Source organism: Anas platyrhynchos, chromosome 4 (assembly GCF_047663525.1).
Source record: "Anas platyrhynchos isolate ZD024472 breed Pekin duck chromosome 4, IASCAAS_PekinDuck_T2T, whole genome shotgun sequence".
In the NCBI taxonomy this organism is placed as follows: Eukaryota; Metazoa; Chordata; class Aves; order Anseriformes; family Anatidae; genus Anas; species Anas platyrhynchos.
In genome coordinates, this window is record NC_092590.1 from 17,816,969 (window position 1) to 17,832,054 (window position 15,086).

Below are 15,086 nucleotides of genomic sequence, written 5' to 3' on the forward strand. Positions count from 1 at the left end.
CGGTACTTATCGAACACAGATTGCTATGTTGTAACTTCTCTTATTGGACAGATAACATGGACTCCTGCCCCCCGAAAAGCTGGATGGAGTGGCAAAGTAAGTCACTCACCCACCCTGCCGCCAGTACAACCCTTAAGGCAACCATGATGCAAATCACATGGCTGGAAAGAGTTGAGTGAGAAGTGGCTTTCCAAAAATGGGGAAAAATGGGGAGGGCTCAGCAAGCAAACCCAACAGAGCTGAGAGCAGACATGAAGGCAAGGTAACACTTGGCCAATGTACTCACTGTTTGAAGTTCACGCTTTCCAAAGAGGTCAGCTGCTCTTCTCAGGAGGGATTGCAGGGAACAGAGTCCTCTTGGAAATGTAGCTAATGAAGTCACACCAATAAAATTAAAATATGTGCATTTTCTTGCATGCTTCCATATTATTAGCAATTTCATGGGAAACATATTTAGACCAGTTTGGACCTTTTTAATTTTTTCCCCCAATTCCTACACTCTCTCTTGCCATCTAAAGGTCTACGGCACTGGTAGGATTTTTTCCCTTGATGGCAACTTTACTCAGGATGAGGCTTTCCATTTTCAGCTCTCTGTTACTACCTTTCCAGGGAAATACACAGCCTTACATTTTCAGTTCAGCCAGGCATACAAGCAAGGGTGTTATCAAGGAAACAAACCGATTTCCCCTCTCTCTTTTCCACCAGGAGAAGACCTAGGTAGATCTCCAGCCCTTTGCCTACAGAAGGTGGTTCACTACCACTAGCCAGTCTCAGTGGATCGACAAGGAAAAGTCAGGAAAAGCCCCCAAAGTGGCTGACCAAAGCCCCCCTCCTCTTCATTTAACCACCGTGGTCCTCTGCATATTGGGAGGAGGTCTTGGCTGGCATTTTAATTTCCTTCCTGCTCCAAATCACTCTTAAGGGTTAACTTTCCCTGCCCAAAGTACAAATTAAATGCTGAAAAGACCGACTCTGATGGGGTGGAAACGCCAGGTTTATCTCCTGAGCCCCAAATGCTGTTCCCCACCATATATTTGCAAACTGGCAGTTGCATAAGAGCAAAAGAAGCCCTGAGAAGTGCGCGTGTGATAATCACAGCGTAATCACTGCTGATGAAACTTGATGTTCCTTCCATAATCGCTGTAATTTTAAGTGGATTGAGTGCCATTTAAGTGACAAGAGTGTTATGATGGATGAAATATATGCTTCCAAAGTTATATCAGCTTCTTTGACATTCATGGCATGGAATGCTTAGTGGCATTTCATGTTTGTAAATCTTTAGAAATAAGTTAAATATGTTAATTACCACTGGAAAAATCTCTCAAGCTGAAGTACTCAATGACTGTATCGCAGTTGTTGCTAGTGCTATATTCTCTTCTGCTTTTTCACTAAGCAAGCATGACATCTTAGGTCAGCGATCACACTCAGGATTTGCATCAGCCTTGATGTTAGCCCTTCCAGGTAAGTCAGCAAGCTGGCACCCAGCTCACACTGCCTGCTTTTCCCCCTGCTTGCAGTCTGAGCACCCCGATGTGCTGGCTCATCCTCCCGCAGGCTGGGGCTGAGCTCAGCAAACAGCAGGGCTCAGCAGGGACGTGCCAAAAAGCAGCCCCAGCCAGGGTGCTGTGCCAGCACGCTCAGCAAGCAGGGCAGGGGCAGCCATCCCCTCCCCACGTGCTTTTTGCTGCCCATCACACAGAACCAAGATCTGGGGCCAGAATGAATGAAGTGGCTACGGTGCTTTAATCCAAGCTTAACGAGTGAGGATGAAGGCTGAGGGCACGCTGAGCATCATCTGCTGATGGCAGCCTGGGGCACATCGCAGTCAAAAAGGGTGACAGGGCAAGGCAAGTATTACCGATGGCATCACCTTCCTGCCAGGTGTGAGGTTCTGCAAACAGGCAGAGACAGAGATAAACCATCACCAGCCTTCCCTCGAGGAAGCTCTGCCCATGTCTGCTCTCCCACTGCTGCAAACCCCAGGCAACGGGATTTACACCCCAAAGACATTTCCTGCCCAGCGAGGGGGTTGCTCCAAACCAGGAACAGAAGTTACCAGAACAAGTGATCAGGACATGAAACAAGTCAGCAATGTACTCACTTCTTGGCATCCTGGCGACAGCTTCAAAAATGGGCCAGGTGAGATTCCTGCAGGAACTGCAGGCAATGAACAACGGGAATGGTAGGTCAAGGCAATTGACTTCTTAAAAACTTAAAAAGTCCTGCCAGAAATTGACTTGGGATATTATTTAACCATCTTACAAACAGGTAAAAATATCAAAATGAAGTAGAACGTTTTGCAGATTAAACCCTCCCAGACCCTCGGTGATTGCTTTACCTCCCCTCATTACTGCCTTCTTTAGAAGGCAAAATTGCTTCATTTTACAAAATTCTCACCCCCAGCTTCTTATTTTTAAGTAAAGGCAATGAGAGCTAAGAGTGCACAGGCCTGAAAGTGGAGGATATCTGACTGGTGTGCCAGCCTGTCAACTCAACTCTTCCATCCCTTGAGCTTTCACAAAATTGTCCCAGGCAGCACAGCACAAAGTTCCCAAATCTCCTACGAGGGTGAGGAAGAAGGGGACAGAAAGCCACGATCCATTTTAAAGCAGCAGACAGATCAGGTACTGGCCAGAAACACGGCTCGCCACAGCCAGCCCACAGCACTGCTGCCCAAAGTGACCTGAAACTCATGAAATGAACTATTAATAAGTTAATGCACTCGTTATTTGCTCTGCTGTCGTAACTGTAATCAGCTGTTAATTGCAAATTACGAGCTGTGACTTGGATTTTTGAGATTTGAGCTGAAAGACCCACTTGCCAGCAGCATCGTTAAATTCAGGCAGGCTCCAGGCAGGCAGAAGGGCCCAGGCACGTGGCCTGAACAAGGGACAGGGCCCCTGACACAGGACAGGGACGAAAATCGTCCTGGTTTGGCAATGAAAAGCACGTGCTTGCCTTTGAGCATAAGCCCATTCCTAATTTTAAGCATACGCTCAAGCGTTATGCTGAATTAAAGCCTTAAATCCCATCCTGAAAACTCTCAGGCACGCTACATTAAAGCAGCTTCGTTGACATTGAGAGGATTTTTGTAACCTGAGGTAAACCACGCACGAGGATGTTTGCAGGATTGGGTCCTACCCAATTCTAGGCCAGTGAAAGATTCGTAATGCTGATACTGCCTTCAGAATATTTCCTTTGTAGGCTGAACCCATTTCCATCAGATATAGACTACATTTTACGAGAAAAGTATTGGCCACTTTGATATGAAGAAAAACCCTCTGGGCTGTATCATTCCCTGTAATAAAATAAACTAAGATAGAAGTGAGATGGAAACCTGGAATCAGTAATGTGACCGAGCTGCACCGTAAAAGCTATTTACAGGCTTGCAATAATCAGATCAACGTGTAAGTCAGAAAGTTTTCCAGTTAAAGGCACAGATTTTGAAACCAGCTCCACACCAGAGCCAGCAAGAGGTTCCTAAATGAGCTCTGTCCCCATTTGAGGCTAATGTATGAAACAACAAGATTACCCTACGGGCTCGGTACCGTGTCCTTGTGGCTCCCAGTGCTCGGCATGGCAGCTGCTCGACACTGAGCACTTCTGAAGACCTAAAGGGGCCCAAAATGGCAGTCTGGGAACATGTTCCCCAACAAAACCCTCCCCTCCATCCCTCGGGTACAGTATTACCCCACGCAGCAGGCAGGCAGCCATATATATTTGGCTGCACTGGAGCTCATCGGAAAGAAAAATGTTCCTGGAGAAGGTTGTCCCCACTAGCACAACCCTGCCTTCATCTGTGCTCCTAACCCAAAGCTTTGGACTTTCTAAGGCTGACGCAGCCACTTCATTCACTCCAACCAGTGAGCAACACGCCATCAGCTCAAAAATTGGTTTAATATCATTAATGGGAACACCAGGTGAATAACCAGCTGTTTTCTTAGTATTATTTGAACACGGACTCCAGACGCCAACATATTTCTGGGATGGCAGTGAAGAAATTGTTCCTGCATCTCGTACCATTTAGTGGTTGCACTAAAATTATAGAAATACTTGCAAGACTGAGGGGTTCATATAACCGTGTGGTCCCAGGCACCCCTTCAGTTACCCCAAAATATACTTCTCTTGCAGCATCTGCCTAGGCCTATGGCTCCCCGTGCAATACCTCCAAAGCCTGCAGCTACGCAACACATAAAGGATTGCCAGGTCTGGTTTTCTCAAGAAAAGTGTTATTTTGTGAGAAGGCAGGAAGCACAGCATATGTGGCTCATGCGATATATTACTTTAAAAAAAAAAAGAAAAAAAAAAGAAAGAAAGAAAGTTGAGAGTACTTTAATGCAATGTGTCATTCTCCACAAGGATTTATCATAACTCTGCTGAAATCAGTGGGGACTTTGCCATTGACTTTAAGAGGGATAATATTTCACCCTGAGTTCTCAGCTATTGATCTGATCAAGTTAAAGTTTCAATGTGTCACTTTCCTGTTTGTAAAAAGGGAAAAAAATAAAATAAAAAGCTCCATTTTCATGAAGGTAGCTTGCCAAGACAATTTTCTAACTCCAAAGATTTTTCATTTTAATCTGGTAAAGAAGCTAATGGCTTCATTTGATAACATCCAAAAACTTATAAAAGAGGTCACAGAGGTAGATTCTTAAAGGCACTTAAAAGTTGCACCCCAATTTCTCCTCCCTACCCATGCCTGGCTCCAGAGACGGGTTCAAGCACCCAAAACCAAGAAAAGAGATGATGAAAAATGTTTCCTCAAAAGAAAACGGTCTGCAGAAAATGAAAGCTTAAAGGAAGGAAGAAACTGAGGAAGATTAAAATGTTGATGGTTTTCACTGAGAATTAAAAGTGTTCAACCACTCGCTTTTGCTAAAAAATGTCTGCCCTGTGTGAGCAGGAACCATCCCACTGCTGGCTGGGCTCTCTGTACTGCTCCTAAATAGAATCACCCGTGCTATTTTTGTAGAAAAACAAAAACCAGAACAAAACAACCAAACAAAAAAGTACTGAATTAAACATAAAACGATGTGACTAGTTAGGCCACCCACCAACTGATGAGGATTTTAAGAGGAAAGCTGATCAGAGATGTAAAGGGAGGAAAACATAATGGCTTATTTACACCCTCTTAAACAGAAACGCTTGCTTGTGAGCCAGGCAAATTTCAGAAGCTTAACTGTAAAGAGGACAAAGGGCTTTGCTGTATAACTTAACGGTGTTTAATAAGTTCTGCCAAAACATCCCTCTTTACCCACTCGGGTGTGTCTCAAACATTGCCATCAGGATTATAAAATAGGGGAGTCCATAGGAAGCCTCTAATGGTCCCAGTAAAATTCTCCCTGGTCATCGTGTGGCAGAAATTCCCAGGTGAGAAGCAGCACAAGGAGCCTGACTGAACCATGACATTTCCATCACAAACAGGAGGAAAAAGGCACGAGGGTGAGAGGAACAGATCCAGTAAGGAAACTGCCTGCAATACAGGTAAGCCTACGTTACATCCTAGGGGGATTGCCACGGAGTCACGAACCACAGCACCGTGTGCCTGAACCCAAGCCAGGAAATCACCTCTTAGGGCTGGAAATCCCTTGGCTTCACCCTCCAAATCATACCACGAGCTATTCCCGTTCAAATCTAGCAATCAAATTGGGAACTCGCAGGGAAACATTGAAAGCAAGCTACTGGAAGCACACAGCTCAGCCTAGGTGTGTTAAAGCAGCCCCCCTTCCCGTGCACACAGACCTGCCCTGCACACGTTAGCGCCGCTTGAGGTTTGTTGAGTGTTTTCCAGCTTGTCTTGTGAGTGAGGCTGGCACGTGCGGTGCTCCAGCTGGTGAAAAACCTGCAGCTTTACTTAGGGAAAAAAACACCGCAGTTGGGAAATTTGCTTTTGTGGCAGGAAAAAAAAAATAAGAGGAGAGAGTCTATTTGAGAGCTTTCATTACAAGATGCGAGGTGGAGCTCCCTGAGCTGGCAGCAGCCTCCTAATTAATCAGTGTAAGGGTGGTGGAAATTCTGGCACAAGTCCTTGCTCTGCCTTGCTTATCCCTGCAGGTTTTCACCTGGAAATGGAAAAAAAAATCTGAATTTCCCCCCATTTCATCCCTCCCAAGTCAGGTGAACTCAGAATAAAGAAGCCTTTTTTGAAGTCTAACTTGAGAACATGGAAAAGAGAAAGGAGAAGACAGAGGAAGGGATGGCTTGTAAAGAAAGCATTTGCTGAGCAGGAAACCAAGAATCCAGCCCAAGTATGCTACTGGTCTCCTGTGTCCACACAGCTGAGGAATTGCTTTCTGGAAGGGGCAGAGCCTCAAAACATCATAAACATTTTAATTTTGCAATTAAAAGCTTTTCTGAAATAGGCCATTGGTGTTTATATTGAAGTCACTTCTTTCAGATGGGGATTTTCTCTTGGATTAAAAACAACAACAACAAACCACAAACATCTTTTTAACCTGGCGTGAACGTTTTCTGTATAGAAAACATAACATATATAAGATATATGTTATATAAGATATATAAACATAACATATATAAGATAACACACTGGGGCATCCACTTATATACACACCCATACAACTGCTCTCTGGAATTCAGTTTAATTTCTGCCCTTGCTTTTAATAACTCTTTAGATAACAGAAGAAGTTTCTCATTTCAGCTGTGCCTCACTTTAGAGTCCCATTATTTCCTCCTGGCCTTAAGACTTTTGTTTTTAATATACTGCTACTTTTCAACTGCCTTTCTGGGCCTCGGGCTTTGGCAAAATTCGGCTGTGATTAACAATGTGCTGCTCACTTGCCCTCCACCCTTGGATGTATCAAGCTCCGATTTTTTGTTTCCACTCCTCACTGTGTTAGCTTTTTTTTTTTTTTTTTAAATCATCTAACTCTGCTCTGAATGCTACACTACTTTACAAACCTAGGAAGCAGTTCGTTTATTTTTCACCTTGAGGTGCTCTTCACCCTCTGAGATTATTAAGCACGGTGGCTATCGTGCAGCTGGCGAGTGTTCAGACAAGGCAGAATTCAACAAACTCATAAGATTTTTCCAAGGCAAGCTGAAATCATATCGGCCTGCTCTCACAGCCTCCAGCGTTTCTTGTGACTTCTTGCCACATATATTTATTGGCCTTTTTCAAAAGCAGATCAGTATCACCAGCCCTGCAATTTCAGAGAAAAAGGAATCAAAGGGAAGGGGGTTTGCAAGCCAGGAGACCAGAGCCATGGGCTCCGGTGCTGCTGGGCAGCCGCCCCCTGCACTCCCTGACCAGTGGCTTGGCTGCAACAGAAAAATCCGAGCAGGAAGACGAGGAGAGCCCCCCAGAAAATGAATTCATTTACCCACTGGCACGAGGGGGTGGCTAAAAACAAATCTTTGTCCTGTTTTCTGTTTTCTCTCAGCCCCCACCTGGGTCTCGCAGCGGAGGGCAGATACACCGAAGCCCTGCTCTCACGTCTCTAGGGCCTCCTCGCAAGCAGGGCAGAAAACCCCCACCTTATCCCTCGGTCTCAAGCTTAGTAAGAACAGGGGAAATCCAGACTGCCAAAATCAAAACGGGGTCTTCACTTTGGACATACTTTTGGGGGGAAAGGAGCAGCCCCCTCTGAACCCTCCCACCTCTACAGCCCACCCCAGGGAGCTGCTGCTGCTGCTCATTCTGCTTCCAATAAACCCGACTGGCTTCATGTGACATCCAGCACAAACCTCTTTTTCCTCCTTTTTTTCCCTCTCCCCTTTCTCCTTTGCCCATAAATCAAAGAAGAAAGGATCAAATGGACAAAACAACAAAGTGGTAAAGTGCTCACTTTGGGGTTGTAGCCAATCTAATTAATTTTTCATTTAGGTCTGATGTATTAGAGGCCAATCAATCAGGGATTATGTTTACAGAGTTGTAGAAATAGAGGAGACCAAGTCCTCATTTGTTGTCTGGGCTGTCCAAATTAGTCAGTTAAATGATCCTAAGGGAGATCATAAAGGATATGAATAGGTTCTTGTAAGTACCTTTCTTTTAATTACAGACCAAACAGTCAACACTTCCCGCAGTCCTTGACTTCCCGCCTGAAGGGCAGATCCAGCTTCTTGGAAGCCAGATGGACCGTGGGGACTCCTGCCACCCACCTTTGGGACGCCGCAGAGTTACTTCAACCCCAGAGAATCCCTTTGGGCTGGGGCTGTGTACCCAGCAGGAGCTGGCAACCCAATAAGTCCCCGTACCTTCAGTGGGACCCAGTCCCTCTTAATTCTTTGGGAGCGCGAGGAGGGGTGCAGCTGCAGTCAGACCTCACCCCCAGGACTGTCTCTAACTCCAAACAGGTAGAAAGAAGTTTGAAGAGAATCAGAATCAAATCCGATGGCGTGGTAGTTTTACTTTGGAAAAAAGGGTGATTTAGCAGATTGCATCCACAACAATCATGCTTGCACTTTGCTGCTTCAGCCTCCTCTGGTTGACTTTAAATTACTGCATCAACACAAAGCCATTGGGGCTTATTCCCCCCAAAGTGCATGACTTTTGCAAGGCACCCGTTTTGTCTCTTATAATTACCTAGGCTACAGAGAGAGCGTATGGCTCTTACAATATTAATGGTCCTTAATAGCAACAAGTCAATACAGTGACAACAAAGTAGACAGATGGCTTCAAATGACCTGATAAACACAGGAGGAAGACAGGAGGAAGAGAACGAGTCACTTGGTTATTCTGATGTGACCTTTTGCTACAGTCATTTCATGTGGCGAGTTACCAAGGACATTTTTAGACCTGAGGTGACCGGTGCTGAGAAGTCACTTTCTGTGTTCAAAAGCCAAGCTGGACGTGGGGCTCCTGCTGGCACACGCTGCTCAGCTGGGGGCAACACATGGCAAGCCCGAAGGCAGCTCCTCTGCCTTGCCACCAGTGAACCACACACCTAGAGACACCTGCACGGCACAAGAGATGCAAGACAACCATGACTAGAGCTGTAATTGCTCGGGACAGAAGCTGCCCTGATTGCTGCAAGTATTTCAAACTCTCCATACCATTACAACTTTGAACTTTCAGCAATTTACCCCATTAAATCTCAAATTAGCAATAAGCTCAGTGCATTAAGGCAGCTTTGACCCAGACTTTCATTCCTTAAGCTTCCCCTTCACCTGCCACAGGAATAGACTTGCTTGCAATACGGCGTGTTTCCATTTCTGTAAGCTTATGGAGTGCTATCATTTTGTGCACGAGTTACACTTGGTATCTCGGGGAATTGAGGGCACAAGGAGCAATAAATAACACCAAAATAGAGAGGAGATTGGGCCTTTATATATATATATATATATATATATATATATATATATATATATGATGGACTTTTATATATGAGAGTGCTCAGGTTTGGCTTTTATTACAAGCTCACTGACTGGCCACCCTAAAAACATGAAAAGCAGAGAGCAGAACAGCCTCAAATAGCTGCATCCCAAGGCCACCCACAACCTGCACAGATGCATCCAGACACACAACGCCACCCCCTTTCAGCCTTGCCAGACCGGAGCACTCCGTCCTCCTGCAGGATAGAGTCCAATCTGAAGCAGTTTAAGCTGATGCAGAGCAGCTCTCTGGTGGAGAAATCCTGACTCAAGAGGGTCTAAAGGTCTTAGAGAAAATGCCTGGATGCCTAATTACTCTAAGTACTGTGGAAAACATGAAAACTGGTGAGATTTTCTCAAATGAGCAATTTTATTGGATTCAAAACAGCTGTTCAAGCAAGGTGACTGTACTGTCTGTAAAAAGATTATTTACATTCTTTGAAAACATGGTCAAAACCCATCACTGAGGTCAAGCTTCCTTGAAAACCTAATGCCTATAGACACAGCAAAACCACAGAGCTCTCAGCAGTGATGCTGACGAACCTAGGCTTAAAACAGAAGAACCCATTTGAGAACAGCCACGCTGACACAGGGCGCCACACACAGCACCAACACCATCGGTCAAAGCATGTTCTGATTTTTAACAAGTTGCTTTGGATCAGTAGATGACATGCTCCGGTGTTTTGTTTGCAACTAATTACTTTTATTTATAAGAAGGAAGTACAGGCAAAGCCTGGCCCTGCTGCCCCTGAGGGAAAGCCAGTTGGCCTTTCCTGACAATTAGCCCAGGGAGGCAGATGGGGAATAGCTGCAATTATTCTGGCAGGACAAGGTAGGAAGGGTCAGGACCTGAGTCTGCACAGAAGAGAACAGATAGAAACAGTTTGCTGTGCTCAAAGGGATGGTGACGTGGTGGTAGGATGCATTTACCTAAGCTTGCAATGCTTTCGCTGTCTATTTTTCTGTTTCCCTGATTTATTTATTTTTCTTAGATGCAAAGGTGCCTCTCCAGCTTAGGTGAACGTGCTATAAAGCATCCCAGCTGGTCCCAGACTTGAGGCCAAGGTATATCTGTGCCCTGAAACCAAACCACGCGTGATAGAAGAGTTGTTGCTGATGGATTCATCAATACTGAGGAAGTACAATATATGCTTACCCCTCTATTGTTTTATTCTGGGTATTAAGAGCTGGAGATGGAAGATCCTCTGGTACCTACTGGCTGCTACTGTCAAAAACTCCTCTTGGACAGCTCTTGGCTGGAAATCTTGTGCAAACGTCTGCTTTCCTTGTCAGGTTGTTTATTGGGAGTAAAGTCCTTTCTGAGAAAAGGGAGTTATTGATAAATAACCATTGATTTTAAAAAAGAAGCAAGAAAAAGAAAAAGGACTTTCTGAAACCAGCATTTTCCATCTTAAAATAATAATAACAAATATATAATTTTCCGATCTTTAACGCCTTTCCTTTTGGATTTAAACAAACAAACAGTAACAAGAAACCACTACGATTCTTTAAGTATGGAGATTACATCTTTTACTAGATTTGGTCTTGTATTTTAGTTGGCTCCAAGTATTAGGGCACTCTGTCCTAAGCAGTTTTGAAAAGCTCCCTTGGGAACAGAAAGCTGTTTCTAATCCAGCTTCAGCTTAAAAAGCCAGCTTGCCACCCAAAACAAACTCAAAGCCCTATTTCCGCAGCCAACAGGAGACCCAGCCTCACAAACCACACGCAGTGAACCCCCCTACTCAAAATCATGCTGGTGGAGAGCTGGGGCACGATACCGTGCAGTTCAGTGTGTGCTCTAATAGGATTCACGACGAGATGGGTGGTGATCAGTTCCCAAAGCCACAGCAGAAATCCCGATGGGCTCTAATGAGCAATCCTCCTCCAGTCACGTTAGAGTTGTAATGCTGTACATATATGGGATTTAGCCTTTTAATTACCAGTCTGGAATAAAGCTTTAATCCAGTGTTCCTGTTCCTCAAAAGAAACCGCTTTTTGAAGTGACATAAATCCACATTGTTAGGCTGAGAAAGTTACTTTAATCCTCAAGCATTCATACTACCTTTTTTTTTTTTATACGGCAAAAATAATTGATTAAAATAAAGCACACACAAACACAGCACGAAGAAGCAGTTGGCAGAATATTAACTCCCTCCCATTTGTGAAGCTATTGATCAAAAATGCTAAGGTGCCAGGAAAAAGTCAATCCAGCTCTTCCTGGCAAGAGCTGTCAGTAACGTCTCGAAAGGCAGCAGTTTGTAGTCCTTGCACATGGGACTGTGCAGGATGGGAACGAAACGCGGCTGTCAGAGTAAGAGCTTTGTGCTTCTTACTGTGCTCTGTCCCTCACACCCTCGCTTCTGGCAGAGCAGTTGGGGATCTCTGCACAAAACCCAAGAGTGTGTCGTCTGCCTCATCTTCTCTCGCACTTTTTGCATGCTGGCCCCAAACTCACTGAGTCCTGGCGTGCCAAGGAGCCTTTGAGCAGACCTGGTACAGGGAGGGTGCAAGTGGTGCACTCGAGTCTGAAGCACATGTCAAATGGAGTGATGGGGGGCTGAGGGGGCTGCAAGCTATGAAGAGGATGCCTAGAAACTCTTTGGTTTGCCACACGTTGCTGGATGGCGTGTGGAAGATGAGGAGCTGCTGGAGGTGGACCCTCCAGAAGATGAACCTGTGGAGGCTGACCCACCTCCAGCTCCTCCAGAGGTGCTGGGACACCAGGCGGGTGAGTCAGGAATACAAATCTTGCTGATTTGTAAAATTCAGTTTAAAGTCCAGTCGTTAGCTCTGGGCCCTCCAGCAAACAGAGGAGGGAGCTCGCTCTGAGAGACATCCTTTGCTCTCAGACCCTGTCTGAAAGGCACAGCGTGCCCAGGAATTTTTTCATCTTGACAACAAACAAAGAGACAAGGCTCACTTCTGAAGAATTTGAGGCTTTTCACACTGTCCACGCCAGTACATCAAGCTGGGTGGCTGCTAGGAGAGCTGACTGACATCCCGACACAGCCCCTTGTCAGCACGTGCCCAGACTTGGCACGTCGGAGCTCTTTAGTTATGATTTTAAGTAGAAAGCTGCACAACTTCATTTCTCGTAACGGCATCTGACACTATACACAACTAAATTGTTTCTGCACACGTTTGCCTACCGCTCTTTCATCATGACTGTTCAATCCATATGAAACGCGACCAGGAAGGAAAAATGCCAAGGAGATGAAAGGAAGAAGGAAAACCATTCCACAGCATGCTAACCCACTTCAGTGTGTGCTATAGAAAAGAAATTGCTACCCACTAGGAGCAGATGTTCCTTACAGCTCTTAAGCACCCATCTAACATTAAGTCCCTGGTCATATACACTCTTGCTTACAGCTTTGATCTCTAACGTTACCCGTGTGAGTAATTTCAGCTACTTAAAATAAAACCTGTAAAGAAGCACCTGTTGTTGTTTGCATTCAGGCAGCATCCACAGATTGCAGGTAGGGATCGTGGCTCGGCAGTACTAAGGCATGCATCAGGCACCTGCACACACAGAGAAAAATGGCTCAGTCTCCAGGAGCTGCGAGCTCTGAGATTTTCTCTTCGGTTCCCACAGCAAAATGGACTTTGTCTCATGTATCACAGGCTCATCCACCCTAAACGAGTTCAAAGGACCTCATATCCAATGCTACTTGAAACAGTCATGGAAACTGAAGAGCCTTCAAAACACCTTCAAGGCCTTATGGAGAATTTCCCGAAGCACCTGGTTCACACTCATCCTGCTCTGTCATCTGGCTGGGGCTCTCTCCAACTAATGCCTGTCTGAAAACAAATGATTTTAATTCCACCAGATCTCACGTGATGTATCTGAGTGCCAACCACAGCATACTTCTTGCCTGAGCGGACATTTGTTGGATAAGGTTAACACAAAAGCTGTGCTTCTGCAGGCACTCAGCAGCACTACAGCCCCAGAGATGTCCCAAGGAGCGAGTGTGCAGCAGCTCCTAACATCTGGGCTGCATCTAACCGAGAGCTAAGCTCCCACGAGGCCAGACCCAACCAGAACCACCAGATTTACCCTCATTTCCGACCCAGGTTATATAAAGAAAGCTGAACTCCATTAAGCTAGACACACGCGTTTCACATACTTGTGCTTTATACATTTTTCAGCAGCAGAAGCAGCCTCCCCTATTGATAAAACAGTTTTCAAAGCCAGCCTTTAAGGAATGAGAATTTGGACAAAGGAAGCACGTTTCAAGCAGTTCACCATATGCAACCTGTCATCAGAAGTGATGGATTAACCAGCACATACATTTCTTTGACAGCATAGCTTGAAGGGCTTGGTGAGCCCAAGTTCTTTTCCCCTCAATCACGCTGGCCTACATGAGAGATTTCTCCTTTCCTCCCTTATCCACGTTTACATCCAGCCCGCTGGCAACGTGCCTCCCCAACTCCACAGTGACTCCCAGCGAATTGCTGTCATCCTCCCAGTCCAAAACCCATCTGCTTCCATCAGCCAAGCGGAGTGTGCCACCCAGATAAACGAAACAGATCACTCAGCTGGGTTTGGTGGCATCACCATGCCTTTTCTCTGTCTGACATCTTAAAGGATACAAAAGGACTGTCACTGTAAGATTATGCTGCTATCCATGTCTCACGTCAGAAAGCTTTCCTCCTGCTGGACAGCAAGAAAGTTTCAGGCATAATTAACCATCTGAGGCCATCCATTAGTTTAATGAGTCTGCTGAAGAGCGCTGTTCCTTGATAAAAGGCACGTGGAAGACAGAAGCCCTCATTATTTCCCAAACAGAAGCAAACTGAAATGGGGAAAAAAATCCTTGTGTTAATACAAGAGAGAAGACGTAGGCTGCTTCTGATGCCATGTTTTGATGGTGTGAAGACAAGGTGATGGTAACGTTGCCATTTCCCTAGTGATGACAGGTGGAGGAGACTCCTCTCGCTGTGATGTTAAAGGTGGCACAGGATCTGGAGCTACAGGCTTTGACAGTCCCCATCCATTTGCAGAAGTCATCTTCACAGGAGAGAAAGTTAGAACAAGGAGCACACGGGCTCGCTGTCAGCAGCACAGTTAATTGCCCTAAGTAAGACTGATTCCCTCCTCTCCGCTCCTGCTCTCTGCCAAAGACACACGCCGAGCTTCCCGTCCAAAAGCACTTCTGCGAGGAGATGAGGGAATTTCTCCCTTGGGGAAAAGGGGCCAAAAGCACACCCAGCCCCAGCGCAGGGCAGACAAAGCTCTGCCGAAACCCAACAAAAGCGCTGGCTGTGGCGGTGCGACTTCAGGTGCCCTGTGCAGATGAGGAGGAGGCAAGGCGTGCAGCAAGAAACATCCTTGGTAAGGACAGAACACAAAAACCAACCCCCACAGCTAACAGCAGCACTGGCAGACTCACAGGGCTGTGAGGGCTGCAAACGGCGACCAGAAGAAAGGCTCGAGGAATCCATGAAGGCGCTGCATTTAGACGAGCTGACTCTGTGCACACCTCTGAAGTTTACCACCTCCGGCTTCCAGGGCCCCTGGGGACATCTGGCCAGCAGATTTAAGGGATTACTGAGCTACACAGAACTCAGCAGCCACACGTACAGATGCTGTACAGTTTATTAACCACCAAGGTAAGGCCAGGCTGTCCTCCACACGTGGCCCTTGTTGGTTGAGTTCCTCCAGCAGCCCTCCACAGGGGCATAAGGATCCTTCTGCACCTCAGAAGCCAAGAAGGGTCTTCTGTCAGCATCAGCTGGAAAGACCCCAATATCTGCTG

General features: G+C 45.9%; 1 long non-coding RNA gene across 1 annotated transcript; it reads right to left on the reverse strand.

Annotated features, from left to right (window-relative positions):
* Positions 1–7,340: 7,340 nt before the first annotated feature.
* Positions 7,341–13,563, reverse strand: LOC140002329 (uncharacterized). The gene is made up of 3 exons (XR_011808691.1): positions 12,767–13,563; positions 10,487–10,649; positions 7,341–8,913 (listed from the first exon to the last, which is right to left on the reverse strand). It is a non-coding gene; the product is annotated as an uncharacterized lncRNA (long non-coding RNA).
* Positions 13,564–15,086: the final 1,523 nt, after the last annotated feature.